This window comes from Labeo rohita, chromosome 20 (assembly GCF_022985175.1).
Source record: "Labeo rohita strain BAU-BD-2019 chromosome 20, IGBB_LRoh.1.0, whole genome shotgun sequence".
In the NCBI taxonomy this organism is placed as follows: Eukaryota; Metazoa; Chordata; class Actinopteri; order Cypriniformes; family Cyprinidae; genus Labeo; species Labeo rohita.
The window spans coordinates 32,718,937-32,745,274 of NC_066888.1; the positions used below are offsets into that span (position 1 = coordinate 32,718,937).

Below are 26,338 nucleotides of genomic sequence, written 5' to 3' on the forward strand. Positions count from 1 at the left end.
AGTATGTCATACAACAATACAAGAAATTAGATTGAATTTGTTTTTGTAACTGACAAATTTTACAAAATTAACTATTAATATTAATATTATTATTATTTTTTTACTGCAAAATTTTCCAGCATTTTTCCTCTAAAATCGATTTTTACTAGAAATATATATTTGCATTTCTGCAAGATAATTAATGCATTTTTCCTCTAAAATCCATCCTGAAAATTAATTTTACAGAAAGTATGTCATTCAACAACACAAGAAATTAATATACAAAAACAGACACAATATGGCCTAATGTTAGGTTTATTTTTCAATAAAATTGAACTAAATTAGTTTCATAATTGATGAATTTTACATCATTAACATTGTTATTTTTTGTTATTTTTCCTGCTTTTAAACAATGTGCATTTTATAAAGTAGTGTAGAAATAACTACAATGTTTACTTCATTTTATTCAGATGAATCTGTTATGTTTTGCATTTTTGGAAGAAGATTAATAAACAATTTGGGATTCTTTTTATTATAACATTGCATTTTCATAGATAAATATATAGGAAATACATAACTTTATAGGAATTATGTCATACAACAGTAAGTTAATATTTAAAAACAGACAAAATATGGTTTATTTTTCAATAAAATAAACTTGGTTTATGTGCTTACAGCTGAAATTGATTTTCTTTCATAACTGATGAATTTCACAACATGAATTGTTATTTTCATGTTCATTAAAGGGAATTTGCTTTAAAACGATCTTGTGACTTACAATGAACCTTGATTAAAAATCAAAGGAAATAATAAAACCCACACACACGGACCATCACACTAAATATTGTTGTAAGTGTAAAAGCCTTCAGAAACATCATCTCCAAACAAAGAAACAAACACGGCGCTCTCACAAAAGCCCTTCTGTTCCGTCGGTCCCATAAATGCGTCATCCGCAGCCTTCGTAACGAAGTAATGCGGAGCGACAATAAATGAAAATCAGTGGTTTGGTGGAGAGCGAGCCTGACCTCCTTACAAACACACGAGTCGTGACTCAAATCATTAGTCTGAGGAGAGACTCTCCTTTCATCATGTGAACAGAAACACGGACGCGCTCGCTGTCCTCGTTTGCCTCGGCGTGCTAAGAATAGCGCCGCTCTTCAAAGTTAGCAGAGGACTCGCATTTACATTCGTTTCAGGAGAAACTCACAGAATCTCTCCTCGGCAGGAGAAAACTAAATACAAACCTGGGGAGCTCTGAGAAATACGCATGCTTGACTATGTACACGCATCACAGTTCTAACACGAATACTGTTCGTTTTAACAAATGCAATGAAATATAGTCACTACTGTTCAAAGTTTGGGATCAGCAAGTAAAGAAATTAATACTTTGATGCATCAAGGATGCTTTAAATTCATCAAAAGAAGTTTCAATAAATTTCAAATAAATGCTGTTCTTTTGAACTTTCTATTCATCTGTATATCCTGAAAAATAAACTATATGACAGTTTCAACAAAAACATTGGGCAGAACTACTGTTTTCAGCATTATAATAATCAGAAATGTTTCTTGAGCAGCAAATTCCAAGACTTTCAAGGCCTTTTCAAGCAGTACTTTTTTCATTTTTAAGGAGTTTTTTAATTTGTAACTTTTTTTTTGTTTTAATGTCTTCTATTTCAAATTCTAAAAAAAAGAGAAATAAATAAATAAAAATATACTAATAAAAAATCTATTTAATTTTGTATTTGTATTTGCTTTCTGTTGTCTTTGTTTTGTTTTTATAACCGCACTGCCCTAATGGTTTAATATTTTCTACTGTTAAAAAAATAAATCTGAAAAAAGAAAAGATTTGCGAAATCGCTCTGAAATCCTGATCTGAAACAAATGATTCGCGAACCCGCATCGAAGTCATGAACTGAATTAAAAGATTTGTGATCTTTGCTCTAAAGTTCTGATCTAAATGATTCATGATCCATGCACTGAAGAACCGTATCATTTCAGATCAGGACTCGGAGCGTGACACGCAAATCATTTGACTTAAATCAGAACTTTGCATTTTGCGAATCATTTGATTCTGATCAGGACTTCAAATCGCGTATCGCAAATAATTCGATTTGAATCATTCATTTCTCAAAATGATTCATGAAATGATTCACAAACCCATTTGGATCTAAACCAAATTATTTGTGATACACAATTTGATGTCCCAATCTAAATGAAATGATTCGCGAAATGCAAAGTTCCAATCTAAATCAAATGATTCATGATCCTCGCTCTGAAGAACCGTATCATTTCAGATCAGGACTGAGTGTGAGTGAGAGCGACACGCAAATTATTTGACTTAGATGGGAACTTTGCTTTTCGTGAATCATCTGATTCAGATCGGGACTTCAAAACATGTATTGCGAATTGTTTGATTTGAATCATTCAATTCACAAAATGGTTCACAAACCCGTTTGGATCTAAATTAAATGATTCACGAAACGCAAAGTTCCAATCTAAGTCAAATGATTCAAAATCCGCACAGCATGACACGCGAATCATTTGACTTAGATCGGAATTTCACATTTCGTGAATCATTTGATTTAGATCAGAACTTCACATTGCGTATCGCAAATCATTTGATTTGAATCATTCAATTTGCGAAATGATTCACAAACCCATTCAGTTCTAATTAAATTATTTGTGATACGTGATTTGAAGTCCTGATTTGAATCATGATTTCAATCTGATTGGAGCGCTTTGAAACAGTGAATCATTTTGCGACTGAATGGTTTAACTGATTCGGAGTTTCGAAAGCTCAGTTTCAATCATCACTATGTGCTTTTTAAAATCGATGTTGAAATTCCAAAATGAATGGCTCTGTTAATTTGATCTGGTTTTTGTTAGTGAATCGCTTGAAATGAATGATCGAGTCATGAGTTTGAATCAACTGGAGGGGTTCCAGCATAAGTGACTCAATTGATTCGGTTCATCTGTTTCTCTTTTCGCGTCTTCAGTCATGTTTACACGACACTGTCAGTACCACTACTGGCTTAGCCTGATTAAATAAGCGAACTTTGAACTTTGTGAACTTTGCGTAAATAAATATGTGCTTATTGACAAAATTAAATTATTTCTTAGATACATTGTATTTCAATAATTCAAGCACTTTTTTTAAGTGCCTCTTCAGGAATATTAATATTTTCAAGGGTTTTCCAGGCCTTACATTTCAAAAAGTCCAATTCAAGTACTTCAAGCACTTTGTACGAACCCTAATATTAGAATGATTTCTGAAGGATCATGTGACACTGAAGACTAAAGTAATGATGCTAAAAATTCAGCTTTGATCATAGAAATAAATTACATTTAACAGATATTCACATAGAAAACAGTTATTTTAAATTGTAAAAATATTTCACAATTTTTCAAATCTTGACTGATTTTTCTCAAGCAAACGTCAGAATAACTGCAGTCATATTTGCAGATGAACACTCACTGAACTGAAGCAGCTTGGCTTTACTTGATTCTCCATGAATCATTTCTTAGTCTCAAATCTGATCATCAGGATCTTCTGAGGAACGTTTGTTTGTTCATCTCTCAATCATAATTGGATTGCATTGCATTATATGTCTGGATCATTTCACTCTCATCTTACGAAGACATATTATTGGACATATAGAGCAGTCACTGATATTTAATCTACTGTTATAAAGATCTCATTGGTTTACATTACAAGCAACAGAATTTTATCACCACTCTCTCATATTTTGAGAAAGCTGAGCTGTTTTTCTTTCATATTCTCACTATATCAGACTACATGAGCCATAAATGTGTCAAATATGATACTCAACAAACAGCTTTTATATTTATAAAAAAACAAATTCAAAACAATTTTGTGGTTAATATTTGATTAATATATCAAATCGTATTACACAACTCAATGCGATGATGCAACACAGTAACGCTGGTGAAACCCATGATTCACAAGTTCACAATCCTGGTGTATAATGAAAGTAAATGAAACGAAACGAAGAAAGATTTGTTATTACTCCCGCATGACGATTATCAGGATTAGACGAACATGTTCCCCTCGCACGTTCATTTATAACCCGCAGGCTAGTTTGTTAGCGTGATCGATCTCAGACACTGTAAGCAGAGACAAGCGTTCGCAGATGCAGGGCGAACGCTCGCATTCTCTGAACATGGAAATCCCTTCAGAGACGCTGATATAATCTATATTTCATGGCCATCTGGACGCGCTCGCTTTAAACGTCAGATATTACTCAAAGCACCATTAGGTGAAGTTTTTTGCGCAAGCACAAGCATAAACTACTTTAAAACATTTCTGAGCAAGTGACGAAAATCTAGGCCCACATAAATAAATAAAGCCCCATCTGATGTCTATCTAATAATTCCAAACCCCGTTTTCACTCGGTTAAGCGTAAATATGACACACTGGAGTCTGAAGAGCTAAACGAGGACAACTTTGAAGTTTTGGAAGTTAAATATGGGGTCCCCAATGAGTCTCGTTATTAAGCATGGCTAATTACGCTGCATGGTGCTTTCAAGCCCTCGCTGGACATCAGAGATCAGCAGTGGATGGCTGTATATATGAAACACTAATGAGATTCATAGTACCTGAAAGCAGCGATCCGTTAGCTTTGGCGTTGCAACCAACCTGCAAATGACAGAAAAAAAAAATTAGTTAATTTACACACACACACACACAAAAATGTAATTAGATTTGATGATTTAGCAAAAAATGTATATCTTATATTATTTAAATGCATTTATTACACTGACCAAAATTATAAATGCAACACTTTGTTTTTGCCCCCATTTTTCATGAGCTGAACTCAAAGATCTACGACTTTTCTATGTACACAAAAGGCCTATTTCTCTCAAACATTGCTCACAAATCTGTCTAAATTTGTGTTAGTGAGCACTTCTCCATCCACCTCACAGGTGTGGTATATCAAGATGCTGATTAGACAGCATGATTATTGCACAGGTGTGTCTTAGGCTGGACACAGTAAAAGGCCACTCTAAAATGTGCAGTTTTACTGTATTGGGGGGGGTCCGAAAACCAGTCAGTATCTGGTGTGACCACCATTTGCCTCATGCAGTGCAACACATCTCCTTCGTTGATCAGGTTGTTGATTGTGGCCTGTGGAATGTTGGTCCACTCCTCTTCAATGGCTGTGCGAAGTTGCTGGATATTGGCAGGAACTGGAACACGCTGTCGTATACACCGATCCAGAGCATCCCAAATATGCTCGATGGGTGACATGTCCAGTGAGTATGCTGGCCATGCAAGAACTGGGATGTTTTCAGCTTCCAGGAATTGTGTACAGATCCTCGCACCATGGGGCCGTGCATTATCATGCTGCGACATAATCTGCACTCGATCCACAAAGTTGACATCAGCAAACCGCTCACCCACACGACACCATACACGCTGTCTGCCATCTGCCCTGTACAGTGAAAACCGGGATTCATCCGTGAAGAGAACACCTCTCCAAAGTGCCAGACGCCATCGAATGTGAGCGTCTGCCCACACGAACTGCAGTCAGGTCGAGACCCTGATGAGGACGACGAGCATGCAGATGAGCTTCCCTGAAACGGTTTTTTGACAGTTTGTGCAGAAATTCTTTGGTTATGTAAACCGATTGTTGCAGCAGCTGTCCGGGTGGCTGGTCTCAGACGATCTTGGAGGTGAATATGCTGGATGTGGAGGTCCTGGGCTGGTGTGGTTACACATGGTCTGCAGTTGTGAGGCCGGTTGGATGTACTGCCAAATTCTCTGAAACGCCTTTTGGTAGAGAAATGAACATTCAATTCACGGGCAACAGCTCTGGTGGACATTCCTGCAGTCAGCATGCCAATTGCACGCCCCCTCAAAACTTGCAACATCTGTGGCATTGTGCTGTGTGATAAAACTGCAGATTTTAGAGTGGCCTTTTATTGTGGGCAGCCTAAGGCACGCCTGTGCAATAATCATGCTGTCTAATCAGCATCTTGATATGCCACACCTGCGAGGTGGATGGATTGTCTCGGCAAAGGAGAAGTGCTCACTAACACAAATTTAGACAGATTTGTGAACAATATTTGAGAGAAATAGGCCTTTTGTGTACATAGAAAAAGTCTTAGATCTTTGAGATCAGCTCATGAAAAATGGGGGTTAAAACAAAAGTGTTGCATTTATATTTTTGGTTCAGATGCAAAAGCGTCTAAATCCATCTGACGTTTTCCTTTAAAATTATCATTTCTTTCTGGATACTTTGCATAGGTTTCTATGTAAGTACTGGTGCTTCTGATTGGGCTGAGGCTGGAATTTAGCAAGTTTGAAGTACAAGTATTTGATAGACGTATATTATGTGTCAGGAGCATTCACTCAGTATCATTGTCTCATTTTTGACCGAGATGGCTTTCAGCTGGTTTTGCATCTGATCTCTCTCTCTCTCTCTCTCTCCCTCTCAGAAAAAAAAAAATCATTTATACATATATATATATATTTTCTTTTTTTATTATTTTTTTCTCTCAAATGCAAAAAAAAAAAATATATATATATATATATATATATATTGCATATGAGAGAAAAAAATAATAATAAAAAAAGAAAAAAAAAAAATATATATATAAAAAATATGCTATTATTAGTACTTCTACTACTATAATAATAATAATAATAATAATAATAATAATAATATAATAATAATAGTACTACTACAACAAAAATAACAATTAAGTAAATAAAAACAAATAAAACTAAGAAAATTACTAAATAAAAACAAAACGTAACGCTTCCTTAACATTACTGTAAAATTAAATCCGACAATTTATAATTTCTTCATTTTTAAACGTTAAACCACCAAGCTTGTTAGAAAACACCAGGGAGTGTATGAATTTCAGATTCAAACATTCATCACTAAATCTCATGTAAAAACAAACATTGTTTATTAGACTCTTCTGCACTGGCCAATCACATCATTTACGGATTTTAAAAACATCTTGATGGATTTGTTTCATCTTTTGTCTTCTCAAGATGTGAACTGATGGACTGGAGTGGTGTGGATTACTTGTGAATTATTGTGGTGCTTTTATCAGCTGTTTTGGATTTTCATTCTGACAGCGCCCATTCACATCCAGTGGTAAGCGAGTGATGGAATGACACACTTCTCCAAATCTGACGAACAAACAAACTCATCCTAATCTTGGATGACCTGAGGATGAGGACATTCTCAGCACATTTTCATGTTTGGCTGATGCAAACTATTTCTTGGAAACAGCACAGTGGCAGAAGTGAACTGTGGCTGTTAGGATAAAGCTTACATCTTCGCATGCTTTCAGTCACACAGATAATGGCATAAAACATCACATTTGGAGAAACCGGCGTGTTTTCTCCACCGGTGTCAGCGATGATGCAAACATCCTTTCAGGATGAACAATGCGACGTGAAAACGAGCGAAACCAATGGCAAGTATGAAAACAGCCCGAGTGCATTTCTGCATGATGAAAAGCACGTGAGCCGGAGCACAAACCAGGTCAAGAGGGGTAAACACAAAGCAAATCTGTGCGCTCTTTGTTTCATTGACCTGCTGGAATGTTCTCTCCACAGACCGTTAAAAAACAACGCCCGCTTTGCACCAGTTATTGCGTTCAAACGCTTTATAGACCGTCTGATGTCGTTCCTACATTCAGAGAGCGCTCGCGTGCTCTAGGAACCGGTTTGATCTCAGCAGCCTCCTCTCACACGTCAGCATCGAGCGAGCGTTTGTTTGTTCTGTACAGTTTTCAGGGCCGACGGACGAGCGAGCCTGACCTGAACAGACCCCGTCTCCGCCTCTCTCCACCCGCTTTGCTTTGTTTTGTCAACAGAGCGTTTCGCCAGCAATTAAAAGCAAGCGTTTTCAAAGAAAGAGCAGCATTTTCATCTCATTAACGAAGAAACGCAACGGAATAATGCACGCTTTTCAGTTCCTCGAATGCCTCCCCGTCGTTTTATACGGTCGCTGTAAAAAACCGGCCCGCGTGGGAGATATTACTGTAAAAGTACTTCTAGCGAGTCAGGATCTGACTGTCGTGCAATTTGTCTTGCATTATGTTACTCGTTTGGTGAAATAACTCTGTCGTTTAGAATAACAGCAGGCAATTATTGTCTTTTTTTTTCCTGTAAGAACTATTAACTTTCATGGCAGGCTGGTTTCCACGGGACAGAAGATTCATGATGCTTCACGCCTTCGGCTGTGTTGAAATGTCTTCTTTCCTTGAAAAGAAAAAGCAGAGTGACACAATAGCTTTCTTTTACACATATTATATATAATATGAGTGTTAAGGGTGACTGCCAGAGCATTAAAAAAAAACCATGTCAAACCCCTTAAGCCAAGAAACTGTATGCGTATTAACACAGATTTTCTTAACCTAAGGGCTTTTGTGTCTGTAGATGTGGCTTTTTTTTGATTCAGCAGGTGAAAATGCCACATCTGATCGTTTAGAAAGGTAACAATGTGTATGGTTTTAACCCTCTGGGGTCTGAGGGTGTTTTGGGGCCCTGGAGAAGTTTTGACGTGCCCTGACATTTGTGACTTTGGACTACAAAACCAGTCTTGAGTAGCACGGGTACATTTGAAGCAAGAGCCAAAAATACACTGTGTGGGTCAAAATTATTTTTCTTTTGTGCCAAAAATCATTAGGATATTAAGTAACGATCATGTTCCATGAAGATATTTTGTCAATTTCCTACCATAAATATATCAAAACTTTTTAATTAGTAATATGCATTGCTAAGAACTTCATTTGGACAACTTTAAAGGCGATTTTCTCAATATTTAGATTTTCTTGCAACCTCAGACTGCAGATTTTCAAGTAGTTGTATTTTTGCCAAATATTGACCTATCCTAACATCCTATCCTTTGGGAGAAAATTTCAAAAAGTATTTTTTCTGATAAAAATTGTGAATTAAAATGTGATTTAAAAAAAAAAATCCAGTTTTGCTGTCCTTGTTTGTAGGGCTGCACAATTTGGAAAATAAAATAAAATAAAATAAAATATTAATGATGATAACAATAATAATTATCATTAATAATAATAATAATAATAATTCCAAAAATTTCAAAAAGTAACTTTTCTGATAAAAATTGTGAATTAAAATGTGATTTTTTTCCAAAAAAATAAAAATCCAGTTTTGCTGTGCTTGTTTGTAGGGCTGCACAATTTGGATAAAATAAAATAAAATAAAATATTAATGATGATGACAATAACAATAATAATAATAATAATAATATTAAAAATTGTTGTTAGTAGTAAATAAGAATTTAAAAATGACTAAATATGAACAAATAATAAACATTACTATTGTAGTATAGCTAATAATAATTATTATTAACTAAAGATAAATATAAAAATACTTAATACAAGACATATTTCTTTTGTTTTACTACTACTACTACGTCTACTACAACTGCTAATTACTACTATTCTTATTATTACTAAATAAAATATGAAAATTAATAAATAAAACATAAGGAATACTACTGTTGCATTAATATTAATTATTACTATTGCTATCATTAATTATTATATTAATTATTATTATGCGTAAATTATTTGTTATTAAAAATTACTACTGTTATTATTACTACTAAATAAAAATATAAAAATTACTAAGTATAAACAAATAATAAATACTACTATTGCAGTTTAGCTAACAATAATCATAATAACTATTATTATTAAGTCATAAAACAATTATATTATTATTAATGATTATTATTATTACTATTAAATATAAACATACTTAAAAACAAGAAATATTTCTATTGTTTTACTACTACAACTAAATAAAAATACAAAAAATACTACAAAAAAATACTACTGCACTAATATTTCACTGTAATATTTTACTGTAAATTATCATTTTAAAATTACAATTTTAAAAATGTTTAAATTACATTTCCTCTGCTAACTTCTTAACTTCAAACATTAAACCATCAAAAGTTTCATTTCCTAGAAATCAAACCCGGAACCTCCAAACACTTGTGTTACAGGAAAAGCTACAGTATCATGTGACACTGAAGACTGAAAATTCAGCTTTGCCTCAGAGAAATAAATTACACTTTACCATATATTCACCCAGAAATCTGTTATTTCAACTTGTAATAATATATAGCTATTTTTACAATATTTTTGATCAAATAAATGCAGTCTATTTCATCAAAAAAAGCATTCAACGTCCAGCATACATTTTCATTTCAGCCCTTCAAGCTTTAGTTTTGTATAAAAGTGCTTCTCATAATACATTACAGATTTGATAATCGCAAGCCGTACTGCGATTAATCGTGCAGTTGTATGCTGCAGGACGCTTCGACACACAGCTGAAGTGATTTCATCACACTATGACACAATGAGAAATGAGTCATCCGCTTTGTAGTCAAAACATAATTAGCATGAGTTTCCTCTAAAATCTCCCATGGGCTTTTCACAATGGCGCTTTTTCGATGAGTAAGGTTTGTGATTAACATCACACCGCTCAAGAAACACTTGATTTTAATTGCAAGGAGTTTGACAACCTGATACACGCAGCAACTCAAGTTGTAAAAAGCGTCTGAGGTCTGACTGCGTGTAATTTATACAGCAGACATGAAAGTGTCTTCCAGTAATGTTGACCACAGACCTTATTTTACTCATAAAACACAAACCGCTATGCTAAAATCCCAGGAAATTCCCAAAAGACTAGTGCATTAGGCCAGAAAAAAAGAAATCGGCGTCAAGACGGAGCAGCTCTACGCCTTTAAACCAAAAACCAGAATTGATCGCTTACTTATTAATGAATATTTGCGCACATGGAAGCTTTCAGAAAAACCTGGATCCTGTTTAGCAACTGAAATGAAGCAAAAACAAGCATGATGAGGTGAAGATATAAAAGCCACACGAACACAATGCGCTCCAGACGCGCTCGAGAGCTAACGCCGCGTCAACTATTTCGTCCCGTCCTTTAACAAATCATTTTCCGCACATGTGGAAATAATAAGCTCGGCGAGCAAAGTTCACGCCGCGTGAGGTTTGGTCCTCGCATGTACGCAACGGCTAAATTCACGATCAATCCTTTTGATTTATTCGATCTTATGGCAGTCACAGAGCCCTATGTACACAACTTATGTAAGCTGATATATGTATACACGTACGTAGAGCAGTGCAAACATTAATACGGCGCGCTGGATGCGTTCCAGATGTCCTCAAACAGCACCACATCATAAAAACCTGTAGTTCCAGATCTCATACTTCAGCCTGAAACCTGGAGGCTTTTACAACCCTAATTACATCCACTTGATGGTGTTGATAACAAAGTCAGCCAATGATATCCTGTAATGCACTGCAGTTTTATGATGCATGGGGGACCCGGACTTGAAAAATTCCAGCGCTGCTTTAAGACCCAAATATTCCCAAAGCGATGGAGAGCAGTTCATGCAATTCCTGAAAAGAAAAGCCCGCTGCGGTCGCGCCGCCTTTAACGTTTACAGTTGTGCGTCGCGTAAATCTTCCGAATCGCTCACGGTGCATTTGTAAGTTATGCGTTTTATAAGCACGTGCATTTCCTAGAAATCAAACCTGGGACCGCCAAACATTTGTGTTACAGGAAAAGCTATCATGTGACACTGAAGACTGAAAAATCAGCTTTGCATCACAGGAATAAATTATGCATGACAATATATTCACATAGAACGCTGTGGTTTAACTTGTAATAATATTGAGCTATTTTTACTGTATTTTTCACACTCATTACAATTAGGAATTCCCAAAACTAACTACACATTTGTGTAGTTTGATTGTGATTGTGAATTACAGTTAACTAAAACTAAAATTGAAACTAAACCTAAATAATAATAAAAAAAAAAGGTATTTTACATAAAATAAACACTGACTGAAACAAAATCTATCTATATACAAAATCACTAAAACAAAAAAGAAAATGCGAACAAAAATAAAAACGTCAAAATATTAATAAAAGCTATAACAGCATCGCATTTCATCATTTGTTTTTTTCTTTTCAATAAAATAAAATAAATAAAAGTAGTATAGCTAATAATAATAATTATTAACTCAAACAATATTATTAATAATGATTTTTGTTATTACTATTAAATATAAAAAATACTTCTTAAAAACAAGAAATATTTGTATTGTTTTACTACTACTACTACTAAATAAAAATACAAAAAATGAAAACAAAAAAGTCTTATTAATATAATAATACATAAATGTTTTCTAACTAGTCAGACACAGTTTAATTTAGTTTTTGTAATTTTTATTAGTGTTTGTTTCGTTTAAATGTCTACATAAAATAAAAGAAAAAAGAAAAATATTATTATTATTATTATTATTATTATTATTATTATTACCGATGGTATAATTAATGGCGATGATAATTATACTTATCATTAATAATAATATTGTCATTACCAACAATAAGAAGTATTTTTACTATTCTTCTTCTTCTTATTAGTACTAAATAAAATATAAAAATATAAAAACGAATAAATAAATAAAACATAGGAAATATTACTATTGCATTAATATTAATCATTACAATTTCATTAATATTAATTATTGCTACTGTTATTAATTATTTAATAACTTTATTATTATGCATAAAATATTAATAAAAACTAATAGCATCTTAATAATACAATAACAAATAAACAATGTTTTCTAACTAGTCAGACACTGTTTAGTTTAGCTTTTGTCATTTTTATTAGTGTTTGTTTCTTTTAAATGTCTACATAGTCATTATTATTATTATTATTATTATTATTATTATTATTATTATTATATATTATAATTTTTTTTTAACTTTTAGTTTATTTTGGTATATCATGTGAAACCAAATGAAAATTAGAAAATTACGTTTCATTTGTTTGTATGTTTATTTCAAGTAGCAAAAACTGGTTTATGGTTTTGGTTTACTCTAATAACCCTGACAGGGTTGCCAGGTTTTCACAACAAAACCCACCCAATTGCTACTCAAACTAGCCCAAAACTAGCCCAATCGCATTTTGAGTGGGGTCCCGTTAAAATTTGCATTCGGGAAGATAAAATACACGTTTTTTCTCAGGGTTCCCCTGGTAAATTTGTATTTCAGTGGCTAAATATGATGTCATAAGGATTGCTTCAACTGCAGACTTGGCAACACTGAACCCTGATTCAAACTGACTAAACAGAGTAGTGTTGCTTTTTAAGACAACAACTGAGAGAACCTAAAAATATAAATGTTGTGTTGAATTAGGATTTCTTTTTTACAGTCCATGGAGTTATTAGGCTTCGCTACGGTTTTCAGAGTAAAACCTGAAGCAAATGAGACACGACTGAACAACAGATTCACAAACCTTACAGACCAAAAAAAAAAAAAAAACAGAGTTGATCGTAAGTTTTCCTCGTCTTACATCCCACCAGCTTTAAACACAGTGCAAGAATGCAGTGAATATTTCACACCGAAGCAAGTAATTACAGGCCTGCAGGATATTTATTACTATCATTATTTCAGCCCATATTTACTGCAGGAACCAGAAGCAAACTCGACGTTTTTAGATCCAAACGTTTTCTCTCCCAGTCTCAGTGCTAAATCCTCAATGAAGACAAGTTCTCGCAATTGAAAGCTTCATCTACAGAATCTAAAAAGGGTTGTGCTGAAAACACGGAAATTTAAGAGGCTTAAAGGAGAAGTTCACTTCCAGAACAACAATTCACAAATAATTTACTCACCCCCTTGTCATCCAAGATGTTCATGTGTTTCTGTCTTCAGTCGTAAAGAAATTATGTTTTTTGAGGAAAACATTTCAGGATTTTTCTTTATATTATGGACTTCATTGGTGCCCCGATTTTGAACTGTAGTTTAAATGCGGCTTCAAAGGCTCTAAACGATCCCAGACGAGGAAGAAGGGTCTTATCTAGCGAAACGATCACTCATTTTTTTCAGAAAATAAAAATGGTATACTTTTTAAGTACAAAAGCTTGTGTAGCACAGGCTCTGGGATGCATGTTCACGTACTATTGAATCAGGTCAAAAGGTCACGTGGAACTACAGACCCAGTGTTTACAAAGCGAACACGCAAAGACTAAAAAAGTGCAAGTAAGTCAAACGCTGTTTACAAACAAAAGCTACAACTGTGTCAGACAATTCTGAAATTGTAGGAGAAAATAAGATGGAGTTTTTCACCATACTCTACCTTTTTTAGCTGGAGTACACAGATGATGAACTTAGACGTGATTCGTAGTAGTGATGGGAAGTTCGGATCATTTTACCGACTCTGACCTTTGCGTCTAGTTCAGCAAAGTGAACGAATCTTTTTTCGAGTCATTTCGTTCATTTTAGCAAAATCAGCATCACGTGACAGCCCCATAAGATGAACGAACGACTCAAAAAACCCGAAGACTCGAAACAGGTGAACTAATTCCAGTACAGAACCTAATAGGATGTTGTGCACGTGCGACTGAACGAATCACTCCGTGAGACGACTCGTTCTTCGTGAGTCACATTAAAGATTCATTCAAAATGAATGAATCATTCAAGAACGCGCATCCCAGAGCCTGTGCTACACGAGCGTTTGTGCTTAAAAAGTATACACATTTTTATTTTTCAAAAACAATGAGCGATCGTTTCGCTAGATAAGACCCTTCTTCCTCGGCTGGGATCGTTTAGAGCCTTTGAAGCCGCATTTAAACTACATTTTGGAAGTTCAAAATCGGGGCACCATATCAGTCCATTATATGGAGAAAAATGCTGAAATGTTTTCCTCAAAAACCATAATTTCTTCACGACTGAAGACAGAAAGACATGAACATCTTGGATGACAAGGGGGTGAGTAAATTATTTGTAAACTGTTGTTCTTGAAGTGAACTTCTCCTTTAAATAGAAGTCGAGTTCCCTAAAAGCAGCCCGAACCCTAAAAAACGCTGCTATCCTTAAGGTCGTTGTAAATCTGTCATCAAAACACAGGGAGAACATCATAAAAACACAGCGAAAATGGCTAATGTCGACGCTTGGAAAAGCGCCACCCAGAGCTAAAAAAAGTAAAGTCAAATGGGCTTTTAATAAGATTTCATCCAGAGCGTCTAGTGAGGTCCCGGATTTCTATCCCGCAAATTAATGACACTGGCATCAATAAATCAAGAATGCACACCAGAAGAATACAATTGTTTGTAAGGCAACACAAACAAGGCCGCGAAACGCCACACATGGTAATATTTAACAGCTCTGATGTACGTTAGTCTAGATATTAATCCAAAACGTGTTGAAATGCTTTCTGTCGGTTGATTACGCCTCGCTCATAAAATCTGTATAATATTTGGGTGTGTGAATGAGCCGCTCATTTTCTACACTTTTCATATTTGCATGTTATTCTGTTCTGAAATGCACTGGCATGCCATTCATAATGCAAAGAATGTGCCTGCTATGCAATGACCAAACTTGTCTGTGTGTGTTTGCATAATAATGTGTTTCAGGCCGACGGGATGCATGCATTAAAACATCATGCGTTAACTCCGAATGTATTAATTCATCTAATTGTTTTAAAACAGGCATTGATTCAACCCAGATTTCAAAAATATGTTCTGGGAACCTGTTCGTATTAAGTGTTACTCAGGGTTTCCACAGGAAAAAAAAGTCTTAAATCACGTTTCTGTGACTTAAGGCCTTGAAAAGGTCTTAAATCAGAGCAGCAAGTCTTAAATTCATACGATCATGGTATTAATTTTCATGAGGGACTGTTTCCTCATGTTTTATTTTAAAGTAAAGCGAAAGCATAATTTCTGTGCTACATGGTTTAGGTCGCTCAATATTCATTAAACAGTACGCGGTAGATGGCGGTATGTGCTGCTTCATCTGTCAGTCACCTGAAGAACTTATCGTTTTGATATTTTTAGGGTAATAAAAATCATTTAGTTCAGTTAGAGAACAGACAATACACTTAAAGGGGAAGTCTACTTCCAAAAACAAAGATTCACATATGATGTACTCACCCCCTTGTCATCCAAGATGTTCATGTCTTTCTTACTTCAGTCGTAAAGACATTATGTTGTTTGAGGAAAACATTTCAGGATTTTTCTCCATATAATGGACTGATTATGAAGTTTGAACTTCCAAAATGCAATTTAAATGTGGCTTCAAATGATCCCAAATGCGGTTGCAAACGATTCCAGCCGAGGAAAAAGGGTCTTATCTAGTGAAACGATCTGTAATTTTCATTAAAAAAATACCTTTTAAACACTTAAAAGGTCATATGTCTTAATAACAAGGAACTATGCTTCTAACCTCAGGTCAAGAGCTGTAGTTCCAACCACGTAAGTTTGTGACGCTGTTTGCGAATGTTCATTTGAACTATAGTTTTTCAGGAAACACTGAATCGTTGATCTATGGTGGTAACTTGGTGGAACTTGTGACCATAGTTGGCTAACGATGCTTTTGGGAAACGCACCCCTGACTGACAAGAAGAGAGAGGTCAGAAAGACAAGACTATGGCGGAAGAGTTTTAAAACGAAATGCAAAAGCACCTTTTTAAAAATATTTTCGATTTTGAAAAGCCTGTTGACTTTCGCCATTTATCTAAGGTGATAGTAAAAGTTTCTTATTTATTTGGTTCCACAGTGTTTGCGGATTTTTTATTTATTTAAACTGTGTAATTTTTTTAAAATGTATATTACATCAAGGTGCTTGCTGCGCTTCCAAGCTTTCTTATTCATTTTGCTAATAAACGTTCTACGTTTCTTATTTATTTGGTTACACAGTGTTTACTGATTTTCAGTTTTGTATACCTATTTAAACCTTGTGCAAGCTGTGATTTTATATTAGGCATATAACATGCTCTATTTGTATTAGTTTTGATAATAAAAGTTTGTTAAGTTATGTTATTGCTGCTAATTTGAAAGTGAAAGTAAAATGCGCACAACGCTTTTACAAGCAACTCAAAAACTCAAAACTGAAGGAAAGTGAAGACAAGAGGGAAAACTTGAACAAGGTAAAAACAAACAGCTTGACGCTGAATTGCCACTAATTTGAGAGTGAAAGTAAAATGCGCACAACGCTTTTACAAGCAACTTAAAACCGAAGGAAATGGGAAAACTCAGATGAACTAAAAACAAACAATTGCTTGACGCAGAATTGCCGCTAATTTGAAAGTGAACATAAACTTGAACTATGCTTAGAGAACATATTGCTGTATTGTTTTCCCTTCTATTTTTTTTTTTAAAGGAAAAGTCCACTTTCAGAACAACAATTTACAGATAATGTACTCACCCCCTTGTCATCCAAAATGTTCATGTCTTTCTGTCTTCAGTCATAAAGAAATTATGTTTTTCTCCATATAATGGACTGATATGGTGCCCCGATTTTAAACTTCCAAAATGTAGTTTAAATGCAGCTTCAAACGATCACAAATGCGGTTGTAAACGATCCCAGCCGAGAAAGAAGGGTCTTATCTAGTGCAACGATCAGTTATTTTAATAAAGAGAATACAATTTATGTACTTTTTAATGCCAAACGCTCGTCTTGTCTTCCTCTGCTTGGAATGTTTTTGTTCCGGTTCATGACAGTTAGTGTATGTGGAAAAACTCCCATCTCATGTTCTCCCTCAACTTCAAAATCGTCCTATATCACTGTTTTACCTTTTTTGTTAAGGTTGTTTGATCTTCTTTGCATGTTCACTTTGCAAACACTGTGTCGGTACTTCTGCAGCGATGTAGGATGATTTTGAAATGATTTTTGAAGTTGAGGGAAAAAATACGATTGGAGTTTTTCCACATACCCTAACTGTCTTGAGCCAGAATACACAGAGTTCAAGGAGAGCAAGACAAGACGAGTGTTTGACATTAAAAAGTATTTAAACTGTATTTTTAAAATGAAAATAACGATTGTTTCACTAGATAAGATCCTTCTTTCTCAGCTGGGATCGTTTACAACCACATTTAAACTGCATTTGGAAGTTCAAACTCGGGGCACCATATCAGTCCATTATATGGAGAAAAATGTTTTCCTCAAAACACATAATTTCTTTACAACTGAAGAAAGAAATACATAAACATCTTGGATGACAAGGGGGTGAGTATATTATATGTGAATCTTTGTTTTGGAAGTGGACTTCTCCTTTAAACTACACTCCCATAAAATATACTCTCAAATGTGCATGAACTCCAAAATGTTGCAAATATATTAATCTGATTGTTCCACTGTTTTAAAACCGGCATTACAACTGGCAACCCAGCTAACAAAAATATGTTCTAAGAATATTTCTCACCAAGTTATTGGATGTTCAGTTTGAAATATTTTAAGAGCATTTTAAATTAAGAGAACGTTCAGTTTTATCATTTTGCAAACATTTTGGTAACATTACTTCTGAATGTTCTCTGACCTCTGAGTGTTCTGAAACAAGTGTAACATTTCAAAAATGTTAAAACAAACATTGAACTAATGATTCAGAAAAAAACCCATTCATGAATGAACATTATCTAACATTTTGAGAGCATTATTAAAAACAGAACTTTCAGACGTTCTGTTAATGTTCCTAGAAACATCTGAGAATGTTCACTGTTAGCTAGAAATGTGTTGCACATCAAAACTCATTTTAACTTAGCACCTTAAAAACCAAACAAAATGCTGTCAATGAAAAATATGAATCAGCATGTGGCACAAAAATATGTTCTAAGAATATTTTTCCATCAACTTATTGGACGTTCGGTTTGAAATATTTTAAAACCGCTTTTTACTTGGTTATGCGAAAAGGGAATATTCAGTTTTATCAAACATTTTGGGGACTTTACTTTTGAATGTTCTGAAACAAGTGTAACATTTAAAAAAAACATAACATCTAACATTTTGTGAACATTACTTAGAACAGAACTTTCAATGAACATTCTGTTAAGGTTCCCAGAAGATGAATGCTTTCAATGAAAAAAAAAAAAAAACAGCATGTGGCACTCATGTACAATTCCAAATCTTGTGTGAACGGCCCATCAGAAATGAATTACTAGTCAAATGTTGCTCTGGGTTAAATTACACTCCCATAAAACACATTCTCAAATGTGCAACTCTGAAAATGTTGCAAAGGCATAAATCAGACTGCTCCACTGTTTTTAAAACAGCATTAAAACTGGCAACCCAGCTAACAAAAATATGTTCTTCGAATATTTCTTATCCAGTTATTGGATGTTAAGTTTGAAATATTTTAAAAGCGTTTTTTTCTTGGTTATGCCAAAAATTAAGAGAACGTTCAGTTTCATCATTTTGCAAAAATGTAATGTAAGTGTAACATCTGAAAAATGTTAATGTTCCTAGAAATATCTGAGAATGTTCTCTGTTAGCTGGGAATGCTTTGCACATCAAAACTCATTTTAACTAGCATCTTAAATACAAAACAAAATGCTGTCAGTGAAAAAAATGAATCAGCATGTGGCACAAAAATAACAAAAATATGTTCTAAGAATATTTTTCCATGAAGTTATTGGACGTTCGGCTTGAAATATTTTAAAAACACTTTTTACTTGGTTATGCGAAAATTAAGAGAATATTCCATTTTATCAAACATTTTGAGAACTTTACTTTTGAATGTTCTGAAACAAGTGTAGCATTTAAAAAACGTTAAAACAAACATCCCAACTAACATCTAACATTTTGAGAACATTATTTACAACAGAACTTTTAACGAACAAATATTAATAAATTAATTATACATTCACATCTGACATTTTGAGAACATTCACTGTAAAAAATAACAGTGAATTTTATGGTAAAAAACTGTATAAACGCTACAGTAAAAACCTGTTAAATGTTTAACGGTAAATTCCCCTACTATATATACTGAAAAACTCTATTGGACAGTGCATGTAATTTTACAGTAGTATATACTTTGGAAGTGATAAAATTTATTGACATATAAATTGACATTCCCTGAATTTGCTGTGCTACATTTTTTTTTTTTTTTAAATATGATGTTTTGTTTTTTTTGTTGTTGAAATAATTGTTTCTTAGATTTTTCAGTTAATAAAATGATGGTATTTAAATATAAATTTAAGTTAAAACCGCAAAACTTAACAACCACAACTGACATTTTTTTTTACAGTGTTATTACAAACAGAATATTGACTGAACGTTCTGTTAAGGTTCCTAGAAGAACATTCTGAGAACCTTCTCTGTTAGCTGGGAATGTGTTGCGCGTCAAAATGCAAACATTTTGGAAACGTTATTTTTGAACATTCTCTGAATGTTCTAAAACAAGAGTAACATTTAAAAAAATGTTAAAAAATAACAGTGAATTTTACGGTAAAAAAACTGTAAAAATGCTACAGTAAAAACCTGTTAAATGTTTAACGGTAAGTTCCTCTACTATATGGTGAAAAACCGTATTGGACAGTGCATGTAATTTTATGGTAGTATATCGTTTTCGGAAGTGAAAAAAAGAACGTAAAATTTACAGCGAATAAACGTAATTGACATTCCCTGAATTTGCTGCACTACATTTGTATTTTTTTTTAATTTGATGTTTTTTTGTTGAAACAACTGTTTCTTCTTAGTTTTTTCAGTTAATGAGATGATGGTATTTAAATGTAAATTTAAGTTGAAACTATAAAACTTAAAACACTGCTACCGTATTTTTTACAGTAAAATTCTGGCAACCACAGCTGCCGTTTTTTTTTTATCATAAATTTGATTTTTTTTTTTTTTATTACAAACAGAATTTTGATTGAACGTTTTGTTAAGGTTCCCAGAAGAACATTCTGAGAACTTTCTGTGTTAGCTGGGAATGTAAACCACACTCCCATAAAACACAGTCTCATCTTCAACGAAAATCGCTCGCAGTTCCCAGAAGTCGCCATCATCATCATCCATCTTGCTGGTCAAGTCTTGAACATCACCCAGCGTAAATACAGCTAAATGATAAAAAAAAGCTATCGAAGCTAATAGTGACATTGTTTGTTTCTGAATATGAAATATGCAAACAGCTACCAAGAAGCATTCCTCCAATGCTCCACAAAGCCATGAAATACAACCAGCACAGAGGAGCAAAGAGCATCTGCGGCGCAGCGCTGGCAAAACATGCGCTCCATCCCTAGAAAGAGGGAGCAGGGTCGTAAAATGCTGGGAAGCTCTGGGAAATCAGTCAAAAAGAAAGAAGCAATTAAGGGTCCTGCCGTGATCTTGGGATCCGGCCATACCGGGTCTGCTCTTGTGAAAGCATTGGGAAATCAAGGCCCCATAAATCTCAATGGATGACATGGAGTACAAAACAATAAATATTTTTCACAACAAAGCGTGTCCTGCAAAGTCTGCGAGGGCACGTATGCCAAATATACGCACGGAAGCCAAAATGGCATGGAAATATGCTGCCTGCGCATACTTCTATTCATTTGGGGCTTTTCCAAGATCTGCCGGGATATTTTCCATAACAAGACTTTTACGGTGCAATTTACTGTGCAGTATTTCCCTTTGCGTTCACATTTTACAACGGGGTTACCTTTGACCTATTTCAGCACAACATGAGAGGCACAATAAAACTGAACAAGGTTCATTTTGGGGCTATTTCATGACTTTTTATGTTATTACACACTGAACATGCTTGAAAGTTGAGTTATCTTGCTCAAGAAATGCTACTTGAATGCGATATGATTATACAAACTAGGTGCAAAACTGCATGAATCACAACTAAAAAAATTTTTCCAATTAAATTCACAATGCATATTTTAAAGCAGCTTAACAAAAATGATTTTGACGTTAAAATTAAGTTGTAAGGTTACACAAATCATGAAAAAACAATTAAGACGCTAAAGCAATGATAACGCTGAGATTACAAAATAAAGAAAATTGCACTTAAAAACTAAAAAAATCCAAGTTTGCTTGTAATGCTGTGCAGTTTGGCCAAATGTGTATATGTATTTAAAATACATTCATTTCATGCTAAGTATACTATAAATATATTTACATATTATATACTTGCAATTATACTTTTAGTATACTAAAGATATACTTTTTAAATAATATCATCCTTTAAATGCAAAATATTTAAAAATCATACAATCCTCATCAATAGTGACATTAAAACATATTTTAGATTTAATATTAAGAAATGCATTGTGCACAAGTAGTACTCCAAATACAGTTTAATTACAATTTTTATATTAGTAAGTTTCAAGCAGTATGTCAGTAAATATGTTAATTATTTGAACTATACTTTATATTTTAAATCTATTGCTTTTTATATATATTTATATTAAAGCAATAAGCCCCAATAAGCTCCGCTTTGTGTCGTGCCTAACAACGCCCCTTAGCTGTTATAAATTAACTGTAAACCACGGCTTCACGGGGCTTATTGCTTTTATAAAACGGTTATTCCAGATATGTAGTAAGGTTTCACAAAATAAAACAGAGCAACTAAAGTGTAATGATATTAATAAAATAAATAAATTAAATTATTATTAAATTAAAATAAATGAATAAATTAATGAATTAATTATTAAATAAATTAAAAAATTAAATACATTAACATAACATTTAAATTTAAATAATTTAAATTAAACTAATTTAAATTAATTATTAATTAATAAAATAAATCAATAATAATACATTAATTGTTATTATTATTATTATTATTATTATTATTATTATTATTAATAAACGAATAAAAGTCTTCCGCCAAACAATGTAGTTCCTCAGAAACGGTTGTGGTGGCAACAACTGGTTGCCGAGCAACACACAGATGTAAACAAAGGTGTATGTTTGTACATTATATATATGTATATATATATAAATGTTGTAAAATAATAGTAATAAAAATGATACTTGTTATTAATTAAATTATTATAATATTAAAAATACAAAAAAATATTATTATATTAACAACGAACACATTCAAAGCAATGATGATATTCAAAGCAATTCAAAGCAATCATTATGATCATGCTGTGATCATAATGATTACAAAAACTACATTATGGTTGTAATAATTTTTATTTATATTAATTTTAATTAATATTATTTTTTTTTATTGGTTATATGTTACTATATATAATAAAATTACTAAATATTACTATTATAATTTTACTATTATTAATAATAATTCTTACTATTTTTAACATAAAAAAATTATTTGAGAAATTTATAATTTTATTCTACATTATGACAGATATTTACAGCTATCTCAATTTTTTATTTTTAAACGTTAAAACATCACACTTTTATTCCTTAAAGCGTCTCTTTTGCTGACAAGTGCCTCTCATCACCGGATTAGGAAGATGATCGGTGTATGTTTCATTCTCTAACACGTTAGAGCGACTCAAACTCACAGCAGATGCAGATGATGTTTACAGCAAACCATGATGCTGAAAACACGAGCTGCTCAAGTGCAAATGAACACAGTGCCGCTTCACTCTAAAACAAACAGAACTTTCCCATTTGATAATCGCACTAAGCCATGCGACCCTAATACTAAGTTTGCTGGATGGTCATCAAAGCAGAGCATAGAAAATTTCAGCGGTCAGTGGCTTACATCCTTCAGCTCATCGAGGAACTGGAATGTGAAGAAGATTCTTTGTTTTCACAGGCGCTCTATTGAATTTCTATTTACACAGTTACTATAACACAACTTTCTGAAGAAAATGGTGGTTTGTGTATGTGTGTGTGTGTGTGTGTTGTGGGTGATTGCCAATTCATTCCTACGCAGCTTCTGAGGTGTTAGGAGTGATTTTAAGCATGGCTTAAAAATAAAATAACATTTTCTAACCCGTTCATCTGGAGCACAAATGCTGCAAGTTGCAAGGCAGAGTTTAAGGTTAAGTATGAATTTGCACCACTAATTATCCGTCTATACTTTCAAATCAATCTCTTTAGCAGGCAATTAGCTTATTTGAATTAATTCTGAATGCAAATCCCAGATCTCTGATTCGTTGCGATGACAGCTTTTCCAATTCCGGGAAAGAGGCACAGATTTCTCAGGTCCTCGATTCTGTGATTTCTGTCGTAATCTGTTCGTTTTATAATTCGTAACTTAGTGGAAGAGGCACTCATCTAAAAAGTAAAAATGTGTGACTGACAGCCGGAAAACATAGTTGGCAAGCACTTGAAAGGAAGATTATAACCGAGTTTTCTTGTTAGAAGCCAGCACAACATGATTTTACAGATGAGTTTTTGCTGGGTTTTTCTCCCGCGGTTCCAGCGTACATCAGCCCCGAAGGCTTTCAAATGTTGTAAATTGTCCTATAAATACTGCGGTGGATTTTGGCAGACTCCGGCCCAGGATCTGTCTTTTAAAGCAGTTCCACCCCTGAAACCTCTTAATAGATGACTGTCTGACCTTACATAACCCGATTTGCAGCGCGCTGCAGCGGAGCTCTACCTCGCTCTGCGGCGCGGGGTGAATTTAGGTCGCTCCGTGTCAAAATAAAAACGCCGCTTGGTTCCTAGCGTCAGCTCTTTGATATTACGTAATCAACCTTGAGTGAGGACAGCTTCACAGCCACCGGTGGAGCAGAAACCCTGTTGAGAACGGATCAGATCAGAGCGCGGGAGGATCCTCTGCCAGAACGCAGCAGAAGAAAGAAACAGCGACTGCACAAAAGGAGGAAAAAAGCCCTGATGGGAGTGTAAAATGTTTGCAAGGCTCTGTCCTAGATTGCACTCTGACGCCACGGGAGTTCAGAATCTTGCTCAAATCGACAGTCGTCACAGGAAGTGCTGCGCCAGTCACGACGCCCTCCTTTGAGAAGCGACTTAGACTACTTACTTGGCAATTAGGATGCTAAAAAATACTTTTATCTCAAGTGATTTATACAGCATTCAAAGTATGCGTTTCGCCACTCAATTTTTGCTATTTGTTATTTTAAAAAAGCATCACTGTTAGTCTTGCAGAGGATTAGTGTTCCTGAAATTTGAACAAACACTCACAGACCAGAGACACATTTAGAGACTACCACCCGGAGTGCCCTAGCAACCGCATAGCAACACACCTAAAGACACTTAAACACCATAAATACTACATAGCAACACTAAAAAGTGCATAGCAACATGTTAAAAACACTTACACATCTAGAAACAGCAGCACAGCAGCACACTAAAAGCACTTATATACCATAGCAACTGCATAGCAACACACTAAAAGCAATTAAATGCCATCGCAACTGCCCTGCAACACACTAAAAGCTCCTAAACATATGGTACAGAAACACATTAAAAGCACTTAAAACCCATAGCAACTGCATAGAAACACAATATAAACACTTAAACACCATAGCAACTGCATAGCAACACACTAACAGCACTTAAACACCATATCATCTGCACAACAACACACTAACAGCACTTAAACACCATAGCAACTGTACAGCATCATACTAAAAGCACTTAAACACCATAACGACACACTAAAACACCATAGCAACTGCGTAACAACACACTAACAGCACTTAAATACCATAGCAACTGCATAGCAACACACTAACAGCACTTAAATACCATAGCAACACACTTACAGCACTTAAACACAACAGCAACTGCATAGCAAACCAACAAAAAGCACTTAAACAACATAGCAACTGCACAGCAACACACTAACAGCACTTAAGCACCACAGCAACTGCATAGCAACACACTAAAACACTTAAACACCATATCAGCTGCACAGCAACAACACACTAACAGCACTTAAACACCGTAGCAACTTTACATCATCATACTAAAAGCACTTAAACACCATAACAACACACTAAAACACCACAGCAACTGCAAAGCAACACACTAAAAAGACTTAAACACCAACAATCCTGTTTCTCTGTTCTAAGTTTATAATATGAGTGCACACAGATTTTAAACTGTATTCAGAGTCAGACATGTCCCAAACTTGAATAACAGCACAGCAATAAATTGCACACTGTGTCACATGTGTCAATGACTGACAACATCACAAAACGATTATAATTATCTCAAGTTGACTGACCTGCCTTGACACTTTCTATCCCCCTTTACGTTAGCATGGATATGGGACAGAATTATTGGATTATCTAAACAAGCTTAAAGAAATACTCTAGCACCATGTTTGCTATGTGTGGCACAGAGCTAATCTAATTAACAGCATACTAAACTCATATTAGTGGATAAATTAGACTCTGTTAACTGTGTAATGCAAAATGACCTTAAAATAAAATATATGTAAATATATAATGTTCATTATTACTAAACAAATGCATTACTTATTTGAAAAACTAAAAAAAAAAGTTTTTTATTAAAAAAAAATAAATAAAATTATATATAATATATATATATATATATATATATATATATATATATATATACACACACACACACACACATAATAAAATACTTTTACTGGTGTTTTGGCAGTCCTGGTAT

At 34.1% G+C, this 26,338-nt stretch overlaps 1 long non-coding RNA gene across 1 annotated transcript in view; it reads right to left on the reverse strand.

Annotated features, from left to right (window-relative positions):
* LOC127182629 (uncharacterized) overlaps nucleotides 1-26,338 on the reverse strand; it is a 100,932-nt gene that overhangs the window by 26,570 nt on the left and 48,024 nt on the right. Inside the window, exon 4 of the long non-coding RNA XR_007829931.1 lies at nucleotides 4,597-4,636. This is a non-coding gene — a long non-coding RNA (uncharacterized LOC127182629). The remainder of the gene's footprint in view (nucleotides 1-4,596; nucleotides 4,637-26,338) is intronic.